Source organism: Helianthus annuus, chromosome 14, assembly GCF_002127325.2.
Source record: "Helianthus annuus cultivar XRQ/B chromosome 14, HanXRQr2.0-SUNRISE, whole genome shotgun sequence".
NCBI classification, from domain to species: Eukaryota; Viridiplantae; Streptophyta; class Magnoliopsida; order Asterales; family Asteraceae; genus Helianthus; species Helianthus annuus.
Genome location: NC_035446.2, coordinates 17,596,023 through 17,608,556, shown reverse-complemented (window position 1 = coordinate 17,608,556; position 12,534 = coordinate 17,596,023). Strand labels below are relative to the sequence as shown.

At 37.4% G+C, this 12,534-nt stretch overlaps 1 non-coding gene across 1 annotated transcript; it reads right to left on the bottom strand.

The window, feature by feature from the left end:
* Positions 1-11,362: 11,362 nt before the first annotated feature.
* TRNAS-UGA lies at positions 11,363-11,444 on the bottom strand. Its single transcript has one exon. It is a non-coding gene; the product is annotated as a tRNA-Ser (tRNA).
* Between the last annotated feature and the right edge of the window lie 1,090 nt (positions 11,445-12,534).

Below are 12,534 nucleotides of genomic sequence, written 5' to 3'. Positions count from 1 at the left end.
TCTTCAAATTTTTGTTTTCCAATGTCAAACTCTCTACATCCTTCAGAAGTTTGCCATTGTCTATTTCTGATTTTTCGCATTTCAAACCATCTTCAATCATCTTTTCATATGTACCTGCACAAAAAAGTTTAACAAAATCAAGAGGATTCGAATCTTTATCAATATAACACCCCCTCTTAATATCGTATCTCATATTCTTTTTTGCTGCAAGACACACATTAATTCGTTTTCTTATTTCGTTGATTACATTCAAGCCAATATTTTTTGATTCTTCTTTTATTTCATCCAATAATTCTCTTTTTCTTCGATAATCATAACCACTCTGATTTGTAATTTTGTTGAGCAGACTTCTTAAGTCAGTAGATAACCAAGAATCTCGTTTTAGTCCATTCACGAAGTTATCCCATTCCAAAGGTAACGCCTCAACAAATTTTAGATTTCTTTCATCATTTGAGTACCAAACCTTATGTTTTTCTAATTTGATAATTAATTCCCAAAATCTTTCTTTCAACATCTCCATCGATTCATCCTTCATACACAAGAAATTTTCGTATCTTTTTATATAAACCTCTTTATCATATCTCGTTTCATTCCAAGCTTCCTTTTTCCAGTTATTCAGATTTTCAAGATTCTTGTTTTCTTGCTCATCAAACATTTTCGCCAAATTTTTAATATTAGTGACTTGATTTAAAAAATGTTTTTTCGCTCAAAATTCACACAATTTCAACTCCTTGGAGTTTTTGGAGTTTGCCCCTTGTAACAATCCCTTGAATCACCTGTGAACACACAACCAAATGATTAGTAAACAAAATATCAAACTCTTAAAAACTGGAATGGACCTTCGGTTAATAAGGATTGTTAATTGGGCCAACAATCAAGTATGGGGCGGTGGAATGAAGAACCTGGATTGGGCCGAAGGTATGGTCTAATAAAATGATTTATCCAACCTTAGTAGTGGGGCAGTGCCTCAACAGTGATTGGTATTAATGAACCGACAAACTAAAGACTGATGCACATGGGCCTTCACATGGGTCTTTGATTTTAACGAACCGACAATCAATGGGTGTACACTGGGCCGATTAAATGTAATGGGGCGGTGGATTAAAAAATAGCGATTGGGTCAACACCTTTTATTGGGCGGTGCTATGATGATTGGCTATTTTGGCGGTGGAACTTAAAATTCAGATAGTGGAGCGGTGCAAGTTTTTATTGGGTCTCATGAACGGTGGATTTAAAAATCAGGTGATGGGGCGGTGCATTAATAACAAACCAATACCAATAAATGTGACCGAACAGCAATAACTATCACACTTGAATAGACGGCATATGGGTCACATGTGTATGTGTGAACAGTGATGTTGCAGCCTTGAAGACGATGACCAAACAGCGAACCACAAACTTACAATTGGAGCGGACCACACGCTGACAAATAAGCGGTTCTCAACTCACAACCAAATGAGCGGTTCAAAGGGTGACATATGAGCGAGCCATAATCTGTTTTAAAAGCGATCCACAGTATAAGCGGTTCATATAAGCGGTTCTGAATTTGTCTTACGAGCGAGTCACAGTAGTCCGTATAAGCGATCCTTAGTTGTTCACAAGAGCGAACCACCTCAAAACCAAATAAGCGATCCCAAACAATACCTTTCGAGCGGTCCTACCTGTTTGACGTGAATCGGACCGAAAAATCGCGATATCTCCAAAATGACTTGGAGTTTCGAGTTCAAACTTGGTAGGATTGTAGATCGAGTCTATGCGCACAACATATCCAAAAATCAGACGATTTGGACCGTGAAAACCTGTTCAATTTGACGTTTTTCAGAAAAAAAACGTAAGAAATGAGTAGAAGATGAATAAATCGACGAAAATCGGATCAAATTCTGCTGAAATCTTGTACGAAAAGATGTGTTTGATCAAGCAATCGAGCTCCTAGCTCTGATACCACTTGTTAGGACCGGTTTCGATACCGTTCGATTGCGTAACGTACATTCGACGTGCGGAATCCGTGAACGTATGTGATCGAACACTCAATAACGTACTAATGTCGTGATTCCATTGATGATGTAACGATTACAAGCTCTGTGAATCACGTTTTGCCACTTTCTCACTCTAGTTTCTCTCTCTAAGCACCTAAGCTCTCCAAGCTCTAATGTGGCAAAAGTCTTAAATCTAAACCCTAAGACTCCTATTTATAGGCACAAGATTATAAGGGATTTCCCCTTATTTACAATAATGCCACCTTGCCTATTGTTTACAAATTACAATATAAAGCCTATTTTACTTCTATTTCAGCTACGGTTCCTATTGACGAAGGCGATAGACATTCTGCACTAACAACAAAAGATTTAAAAAACCTGAAAATCAAACCTCTCGCGAACCGCGTTATGTTTTGGGTTAAGTGGAGGCGGGCCGCGAGCCACCTCTTATTCGCGTCTGATTTTTAAACATCAGGCGGCCCGCGTTAAAATGTGCCTAAACCTCCAGGCGGGCCGCGTGGGACGCCCAGATGCAGAAACTTTGGATTTTCATGCCTTTTGAGCTAGTGAACGATCAAACAACCAATAAATGAGGCATGGGCGCCCCCTACTTGACCCATTGCACCTTGGGACACCTGCCCATCATCCATGATCAGTGGTAGACCAATGTGTAATGATCTTAAGGCAAATTGAACACTATAATAGGCATGTTTGGCTCATAACCAACACACACCTCAAACACTCAACTACTGATCATTCTAAGAGCTCTCAAGCTTTCTTCTTTGTTCTCTAAGCAAGCCTAAGCTTCTGTAAGTCATTTAGATCCTTTGTGGTTCAATTTTACTTAGTAATGTAGCTAAAAACCAAACCGTCGTAACTACGGTTTGACTTCAAAATAAATCCGTAATGGCTCAGTCTTATGACGGATCAAAAGTAGTTATGAGTTGGTATTTATGTGGGTAATAAACCACTAAAAGGGTTCCATCTGATCACCACTCTAACTAGCTCAAATGTCGAGTCAAACGAATGCTTAAAAAGTCAACAGAAAGCTATTTTTGCGATTCTTGCATAATCTGTAATATAAATGATATGCACCCTGTTTAGACACTCATAAAACATGAAATTAAGTATATAAACTTGTTTACGCTCGTTTGAATCGACCATTTGCTATATTGACCCGGTTCGGAGCCGAATGTCGCAAAAGTTTGACTTTTGCTTTGACTTCAGTTCTGACCCGTTTTAGTGAGGTATAGATATGCCTTAGGACTCTCTTAGGACCAGGTTACATGATGGTATAACCCTCTGTGACCGGTTCATTGTTTGTCCGAGTCTTTTACGCATTTCCGTTAATCGCCTAAAAGTTGACCGTAACGCCCTTTTTAAAATAAAACGAGTATTTCGGACACGTGAACGGACCATAACCATGCTTACTAAATTATAAGCATGTCCTTAAAGTTTCACGTCAATCCGAGGTCTAGAATGGGAGTTATGCTAAATAGCGCAATTAAAGTAAACTTTTGTAATAAACGGCGCAATTAGCATAACGCCTATCTAAACCAAGATTTCGTCACCAAAACTTTTACCCACTGTTGAAAAATAATATTTTTGGAATTTTAAAGATTTTTAATAATTTTTACCTTGCTCATAACCTGCGGTTATGGCTACGGTTCGGTAAATACCGAATATGCCCTTTTCGGCCAAAACTTGAGTTCTACAAGGTCTTTTGACCCGATTCCAGTTGCTACTGATTTTAAATAATAAATAAAGTATTTTAGACTTTATAAACTGTTCGGGAAACTCAGATTTCCTGTAGAACTCGAAAAGCTCTTTAAAAGTCTTTAAAATGACCGAAAAACCCCTACGGGGCGATATATTAACTAAAACTCGTTACAGGCATCACGGAAGGTATCCTACTGATACCACAACCTCTTTAAGGCATATTGACCTAGGAAACAAGCGTAGGACTCTCATGGTTAACCGTTTCGCCTATTGCGCGCACGGTTCGGCTTATGGAACTAGTTTTCATAAATTAGCCGATATGGGTCAAACCATATTATTTTGACCCTAAAATCCAAAGTGTGAACTTTAAACCCATATAAAACAAGTCTCTGAACTTGTTGGGTCAGAATCACACTCCATTCTCGGTTTTCGCCTTTTCGCGCGATTAAACCATATCTATCTTTTGAAACCAACCGGTCTAGGCTACGACTAATATAAAGACCCGTTTGGATTCTAATAGGTTAATTAAAACCTTCGTTCCAGAATAGGAGCCCCAGTAAAAGCTATCTGTGACATAATCCATTAAGGAATATACTTGCAAAGGTAAATACTTTTAACTTATTTTCCCTTATACGGGCTTGGGATACGGTATATTAATACCGCTTGATTGAGCATCATATCTTCCATCTCTTAGGTGGTTAATTGAATAATATGATCGGCTCATTTAAACAGTCTTGTTTCTTAAAAGCCTTTGGGGGGTTAATGACCGTTGTCCCGGATATCTTTGGCATCATTTTACGAAATGGCCACGACCTCGACATCCTGGTGTAGGCGTACACCCGGTATATTATGTCGATATTATTATTAAAAGACGTAGCCGTTGGTTTTTATACCACGGTTTTACGCAATGTGGTGTGTCTATTAATCTTTAACCCGGACAGGATCCCGGGCTACTGAACGCATAAAAGAACATGTAATTCGTTCACAAGATTATAATTATAAATAATTTTCCCAAGTTATAAAAGAGTTTGTGCCTTGTGCATTCAAATCAATTTTTAATAAGCATTTTCAAATGTGTCAGTTGAACGTATTTACCAGTGTAAACTGACGTATTTTCCCCAAAAGATTAAGTGCAGGTACTACACGAAATTGGCTGGTAATAGCTTCCTAGCATCGCGAATAGTCTCGCAAACTTGATGATGTATCTGACTGAACAATACTTTATTTTATTTTTGATCCCCTGTGGATACAATTCGACTTCTGTAATACACTTGATATTACATTCAAAAGGTTGAATTATATTTATCTTTATGCTTCCGCTGTGCATTCATATAATTGTGTGGTTTGACTATATTGTTGCTAACTACGTCATGGTAATCCCCCACCGGGCCCACCGGTGAGACACGTGGAAATCGGGGTGTGACAATTTTCTGGGTTTTCTATTTCCATTGGTTGATTGGGAAATGGTTGTGGTTGGGGTGTTATCATTTGCTCCAGGTTAGGGTCAGCTGCTGTGGTTGCTAAGATATGGATATTTGCTATACCCCTATTGAGCATATCTTGGGTACGGGCATCGGTTTCTCTTTTAGCTGCTGCTAGCGCTTGCTGCTAGCGCTTGCTGCTCTTATAACCTTTTCATTCGCTTCCTACACTCATGTGCTCCCCTACTGAGCCATCCTCTTTTTTTCTAAGGGAATGGCTCTTCAGACTGAGCCTTAAACACAAATATTCCTTCTTCATTATCAGCAGAATACCCAGAGAGGGCAGGCTGTGAAGAGGCGCCTTCGCTTCTAGGCGAACCAGACAACTAGCGATACGCGTCGGATGGTCCTTGGTCGCTCATACTGTAAACTAACAAATAGTCAAATAACACACAACAATAAAATGCAATTATGCACGTATTTCCATACTTTATTTCCTAACACTTTGAATAATATTTTGGTGTCCGCAGAACACTTCTGTGGCTGAATCAGTGGCTTAGCTCTGATACCACCTTCTGTCATCAACAGTGTTGGTGGTATCGGTGTTTATTTATTTGGCAGCGGAAATTACATCAGGACCATAGTTAGGAAATATTTTATCAGAGTAAAATACCACATTTTATATAAATAAATATATTGGGATAAAACCCAAGTTTTCATTACAAACTGATTTATAGGGATTAATCCCATTTTATTGAAATAAAACGCCTTCTTTACTTAGGCAACTTTTATAGGCACTTTTCCAAGCCTTCAAGGTTGTCCAGCTGGCTTCTAATTGGCTTTCACATTGTGTTACCTGAAATGCGTTTAAAAACATTTTGTCAGTGGGAAATACTGGTGAGTGAATCCCAGTTTAATCAAGAAAAGTTTTATTAATTTAAACAGTATTGAGAGCGATTACAATGTTTACATCTACCCAATTACTCACTCAGTACTGTCAATCCTGACTGGTGGGTCATATTACACATTGGCTAACTCTTTGTCCAATGGCAACGTGTTCCACATTTTGTATACAAAACCCCAACATACCGGCAGTAATTGTAGAATTACAAAGACTCAATCACTGCTAAATTGCATTGTAAAATATTTAAGGTTTTGTAAAACAGTTTACAAAAAGGAGATTACTCGCATTGCTGTTTTAGGTTTTCTATAAGGGTTTCCTGGGAATTATCTATAAATTACACAAATGCACACGTGTTTGTATAATAACCCATTTTAACATTAGTAATACCCTCCCCGAGACAGCATTCCAACGACTACGTCAGGCAGAACCACGACAGCCGTTACGGAACCCTAGATCAATCGGGCAGCGTATCTAATACGTATCTAGGGGTTATGATACTTACAACGGAGCAGAACTTCGTTATTTAGGGGAACATTATACCCGGGTATAGTGCCTACTATAAGAAATTCGAGAGAGAAAGTCGAGAAATGAACGAACTGACTGAAGGCCCGATGGCCTCTTTATATAGGGCCTGATTTTGGGTTTTACGCGGCCCGCGTAAGACGTAGCAAGGGGCTACGCAGCCCGCGAGGCTCCCTAGGGTAGGCCCTAGGATTGCTGATTCGGCCCGTAGACTCCACACGTGACCTGACACGTGGCAGCACCGAGTGTCGCCCCGCCTTGGAGCTGTCGCGGCCCGCGTAGGCAGTAGCCAAAGGCTACGCGCCTCGCGAGAGCCTTATTTTTCTTGATTTCATTTTATTTTTAATTATATAATGTATTTTGGGCTCGGTTTTGGCATACGGGGTGTATTTTAAGACATATTGGGATATTTTAGTATATTTTAGGGTGTCAGAAATATTTCAGGAGAGTTGTTATACCATTTCTTCTTTTCAATGCCTAAGGGTGAACGGGGTCGATGCAGGGAGGTGATTTGTCGCATGAGGGGTGCACCGCCAACAATCAAATGCCGCGCAGTGAAGAGGAGGGAGATGGTGAATGCGGGGACTACTTGCCGTACGAGGGGAAGGTGAGGGAGAGGAGGTAATGGTGGGGCCCACTATCTTTCAACCAATCATGCCTTTTATTTTATTTTTTTAAATGGTTTGGGTGAAACCACCCCTGTGTGTTTTTGGGTGAGAATGGTGTATGAGGGAGGAATTGACATGGCACATCATGATTGGATGAGTGAAAATTTCTCCCATCTCATGGGGGGTGCACCCCTTCACCATTCTGTTCCCGAGTCTCATTTAACAAGGGAGGAAGAGATGAAAATATGAAAAAACCATGTTCCCGTGATTTTTTAAGAACAAAGGGGAGGGAAATGGAAGAAAATTTGTAAGTATATTTATCCTCCTAAATCGTAGAGATTAGGAGAGAAAATCTTATTAATTACTAAATTACCCTCATATCTAATTAAAATGTTTTATGTTTAAAGATATAATGGTAAAATTGTTCTTTTCCTTTTTTTCCTCCTAACTCGGGAACACATAAAATGTTTGATTTGTTCTCTTTTCCTTTACTTTTCATTAAACTCGGGAACACGAAAAAAATCACATATTTTCCTTCCTTTTCTCTCTTTATTCATTTTCCTTCCCCTCCCCCTGTTAAATGAAACTCGGGAACACAATGTAAGGGTAAGCGGGGTGCATGTGGGGAATCCGTTTGCCGCGAGTGGAGGGTGCCGCCAACCCTGTTTTTGTCGCGTGGGGAGGTCTTAAGCGGGGACTACTTGTCGATTGCGGGGAACATGAGGGAGAGGGTATAATGGTGGGACCCACTTTCTTTTAACCAATCATGCCTTTATATATATTTTAAATGGTTTGGGTGAAACACCCCTTATGTTTTTTTTTGGCAAGAGTGGTGTATGAGAGGGGAATTGACATGACGCAATATGATTGGGTGGATGGGAATTTCCCCTCATCTCACGAGGGGTGCACTTCCTTCACCCTAAAAAGCTCATTTTCACCTTATTACCGAAACACCGTTTCACAAAAACTCCTTTTCCAAAAAGTCAATAAGTCATAAGGAGGTAAAATAAACTCATCCAAACATGGCCATAATATTATTATTCATTTTTGATTGTAGATATGAAATTAATTAAATATTAACTTTTTTAACGGTGAACGTCATGTATAAGGTTATCGTACTCTTCAAATCGGATAGTCCCGTATTGCCTCACTCTGGTCAGGCTATGTTGTCTTAACCGGGCCAACGCTGGCTTCAAAGTTTGGCTTTTTTGGGCGTTTCCTGAGAAACAATACCGTCGGCTACCACTTAACAGTCGTTGTGCCACCACAAAAACAGAACTCTTTGACGTGACACACGGTGGGACGAAAACCTGGTTGGGCTCGGGAATCGAACTGACAACCTCACACAAGGCCTAGTTCAAATCCTTCATTGCTTATATCCAACCTATATGACACAAGTGAAAATTGAACTTGAATCTCTATCAAAAAATTCAAGTCTCTTACCAATAGGCCACAAAAAGAAGGGACATTTTAGTTATTAATTGATAAAAACTATTTTTTGGTTGTAGATATGAAATTAATGAATTATTAATTGATACAACTATAGAGAAGCTTAAATACAAAACTAAAAAAAGTGATTCCAAACCATCGTCAACTTATCATCATGCTCATTCTCTATCTCCACCTAATCAATAGACACATAACTACCTTGACATTGCACACCACAACTAAATCGAAAATGCATATATAAGGTGACGTATTTGACAAATTAGCAGGAGAAACTGCTATATCGACTACTTTTTTTTTATTGAGACAGTTAAATATTCTAAATTTAAATTTAAATGATTTTAAGCTCGAGAACCTTTTGTTTTTAGTAAATTGCCAAAATTTTCTTTGAGGTTTGACTAATTTAGCTAGATCCATCCAAAAAAGTTTATTTCTCACCTGAATCGCTGAAGTTTGTAAATTGTTGCCAAATTCATCCAAATCTCTAACACGACTAAAATTCAAGGTTAAATAAAGGGCAATCTTGTGATTTTGCCTGGATATTAAATTTATTCTTTATTCTTTTATGTTTATCTAATTTCCTCTTTACACATTATTTAAGGAACACAATATGCATAGCAGTTGTTTATTTAGTATTTCTATTTTTTTTAGTCTTGCTAACACAATATGAATAGCAGTCATTCTTTTTATTTATTTACTATTTATAGTTTTTTTGAGTCTTGCTTTTATTTTCCTTCTTTTTTAACAACAAAAAAACCCTACTTAGCAGAAACCTCCCACTCAGGCCTCTCTAAAAACTTCAAACGCAAATCGCAGGAATGTTTGAAAAGAAAGCAGGTCGCTATTTTGCAAACACAAGGGAAATTAAATAAACATTTTTAAAAGGGGAAATTAAATAAATATAAATAAATAAAGAAGGAATTTAAAACCCAAGCAAAATAACAACACTATCCCTTATTTAACCTTGAATTTTAATGGTGTTGGAGATTTGGATGAATTTGGCAACAATTTACAAACCTCAGCGGTTCAAGTGAGAAAAAAAACCTTTTTAGATGAATCTAGCAAAACTACGATTTTGACAGTTTACTCTTTTTTTTACTTTAACTATTAACATCTCTATGCGTAGGGTGTAAACAAATTGAGCCTAATATGGCTTCATTAAACTCAAGTTTAATTCGTTTAGCATAACATAGCTTTGAGATCGAGCTCGGTTCACTCCGATCTCTATATTTAAAGCTCAAATTCTGCTCACAGGTAGTTTTTCAAAATTGGATTAAACGCCTTTATTGCTTATTATTTATTTTATTTATGTAAATTTATAATAATTATTATAGGTTGATAATTATAATTTTTGGTATTTATACAAAGTGTAGGCTTGTTTAGACTCGTGGTATATGAAGCTTATGCTCAAATTCATATACTAGAATGATCTCCAACTTAGATTCAAGTTTGGCCTCATATAAGCGCAAACAAGATTTAAGCTTTTAGTAAGACAAGCGACTTGTGTACACTCTAATAGATACCCTAAAGCGTCCATGTCTTGTATAAATAAAACATAAAATGTTCACAATTCTTTTATACATTAGAAATCTGTTAATCATGTCCCTTTCACTTTCTAGATTATCTCCAACGTGGGCATCTGTTGTCACCTGTAAGGCAGAGGTGCAATCCATCAGCATTTGTGAGCATTGGAAAGGGTGTTCGTGAGACATAAGTAGACTTGCGTCAAGGACAAATAAGATGGGGCTTTTTGTCAAATTTGATGATACAGAGTCTATAAGAACAACACGAACACTCGGATTTATTATCTTTCAACAAGAATCAAAAACTCCAAAGACTGTACAAATCTCAGACACAACAACTCTACAATCACTCAATGAATCAAATCATTAACAAATCTCAGTTAACATCCAACTTTTTTTTTGTATTTTCCCTCCCTTTTAACGAATGGTAAAATGGTCTTTTAACCTTTTTTTATAACAAATTAATAAAATCTGTTGAAATAATAAGCATGCATCCATCAAACAAAACCAAGAAATCTGCTTCATGTGACTACATTGCTTATTTGAACATTAACACACGTTTTAACTTCAATAGTGACACTCCCCTGTCAGTTGATAGTCACAAAATTAGTGTTAATGAACTACCTCGTTCTAAGGGCACGAAAAGGGATAATATTGAAGCATCGAAATGCAAAGCCAAAGATGATGTTCCATAAACTTGATAACTAATAGAGTAATTCAATGTCAAAATCACAAACCTGAGTTGGAGCATAAGAATATTAAAAAAAAAAAAAAAAAAAAAAAATCGTCTACAATGCCAACATCGTTCAAAAATAGCTTTATATTTGTAATATATTAATGTTAATATTAATGTTTGTATTTCAAAAATTAAAGTTTCCTTCTAGTTTTATATGCACAAGCGAATTTTTTAAGGCCAAGAGTAGTAAAGGAGGAACCTAGTTGGTTGAAGTTGGGCCAAGTGGCCTTAACCGTACACTTGAAGGGGAAGTAACAACATCGAACCAAAATAAACATGTGCCACACCAACTGGCCTTTGTCTTTCTTTTAGGTAGACAGACTAGGTTTTTCATGCCGAATTTTCCCACATAGTTATATAGTAAAATGATTATATTCATGCATACAATTGTTAGTTACAAATTCGGAATATAAGAGCTTATAAGGAGTAAAAAAAGTAAGCCACACCTAGAAAGGAAAGAACACTCAAGAAAGAAAAGAAGTAAAAAGAAATGATAAAAATCAAAATCGTCGACAGCAGGGTTCGAACCTGCGCGGGCGAAGCCCAACAGATTTCAAGTCTGTCTCCTTAACCACTCGGACATATCGACTTTTGTTATTTCTTCAATACCGTATATTAATTAATTCAATCTGTTGTGTATCGGATTAAGATTGTGGAGAACAAAAACTACATTACATTTTCTGATTTCTGCAACTTTTCAAGTCAAAAGGGTGATCGATCACCATTCTGTTTCGAAGAAAATTGTTGTATTTTGACTGTTTGTTCGTCCAGCCCGATTGATATTTTGGCCTTTTGGGTGTCTTCATGTTAATCTTGGTCAGAGAAAATATGATTGATTATATTGGGTAGGGCAACAAAGTTTTTTTGAAAATTGTTGAACAAATTTTTAAGTTTTAGTTTATTTTTAATTGTTGATGCAAATAAATTGTAAAAACAGAGCTACAACACAGTGATCTGCGAAGAAACTGAATGTTTAAGATGAACAATGCATAGATCATAAGGTAATTCCCGGTAAGTACACATTATCATAACAAACGCATCCAAATTTGTGCATACGGATGGTGACCAAATGTACAACAAAATATATGATGGATATTTATTTTTTTATTTTTCAAGTGATTTTTTATTTCAAATAAAAGAAAACTGTGATCATTCAAAGTCTCCTCATTGCCTCACAATAGTTAGGAAAAATCATCCTGTGGTAGAAGAAATGCTTGAATTCTATAAAAAACTAAAACAAAATAAATGCAATTTTGCTGGTTGACTTGTCAAATTTTGTAGCTGGATGTGAGAATAATCAGTTATGTGTACAAGTCTATGCTATGCTATGTTGACTTGTCAAATTTTGCAGCAGGATGTGAGGATTATCACATATGTATGTGACGACGGGCCAGTTGGTAGCCCAACATGACCCGTCTTGGGCTCTAACCGTCTGGGCCCAATCACTAAAGCCCAAAGTCAATACTTCTTTTTGATAAGGGTCTTGTATATACAAAATGAGCGGGAAACTAAAGAAGGGAATCCAAGAATACTGCAAAGCATTAAATGCTTGATAGATGAAGAGAAAGAGGTTGCCGGAAACATAGTACAATCAAGCTGGCCTCATTAATTGAAGCCTCTGATCCAACCGTTGGGGCTCAGACACGTGTCTGAGTCCCCCAAAGACGGCAGAATGCCGT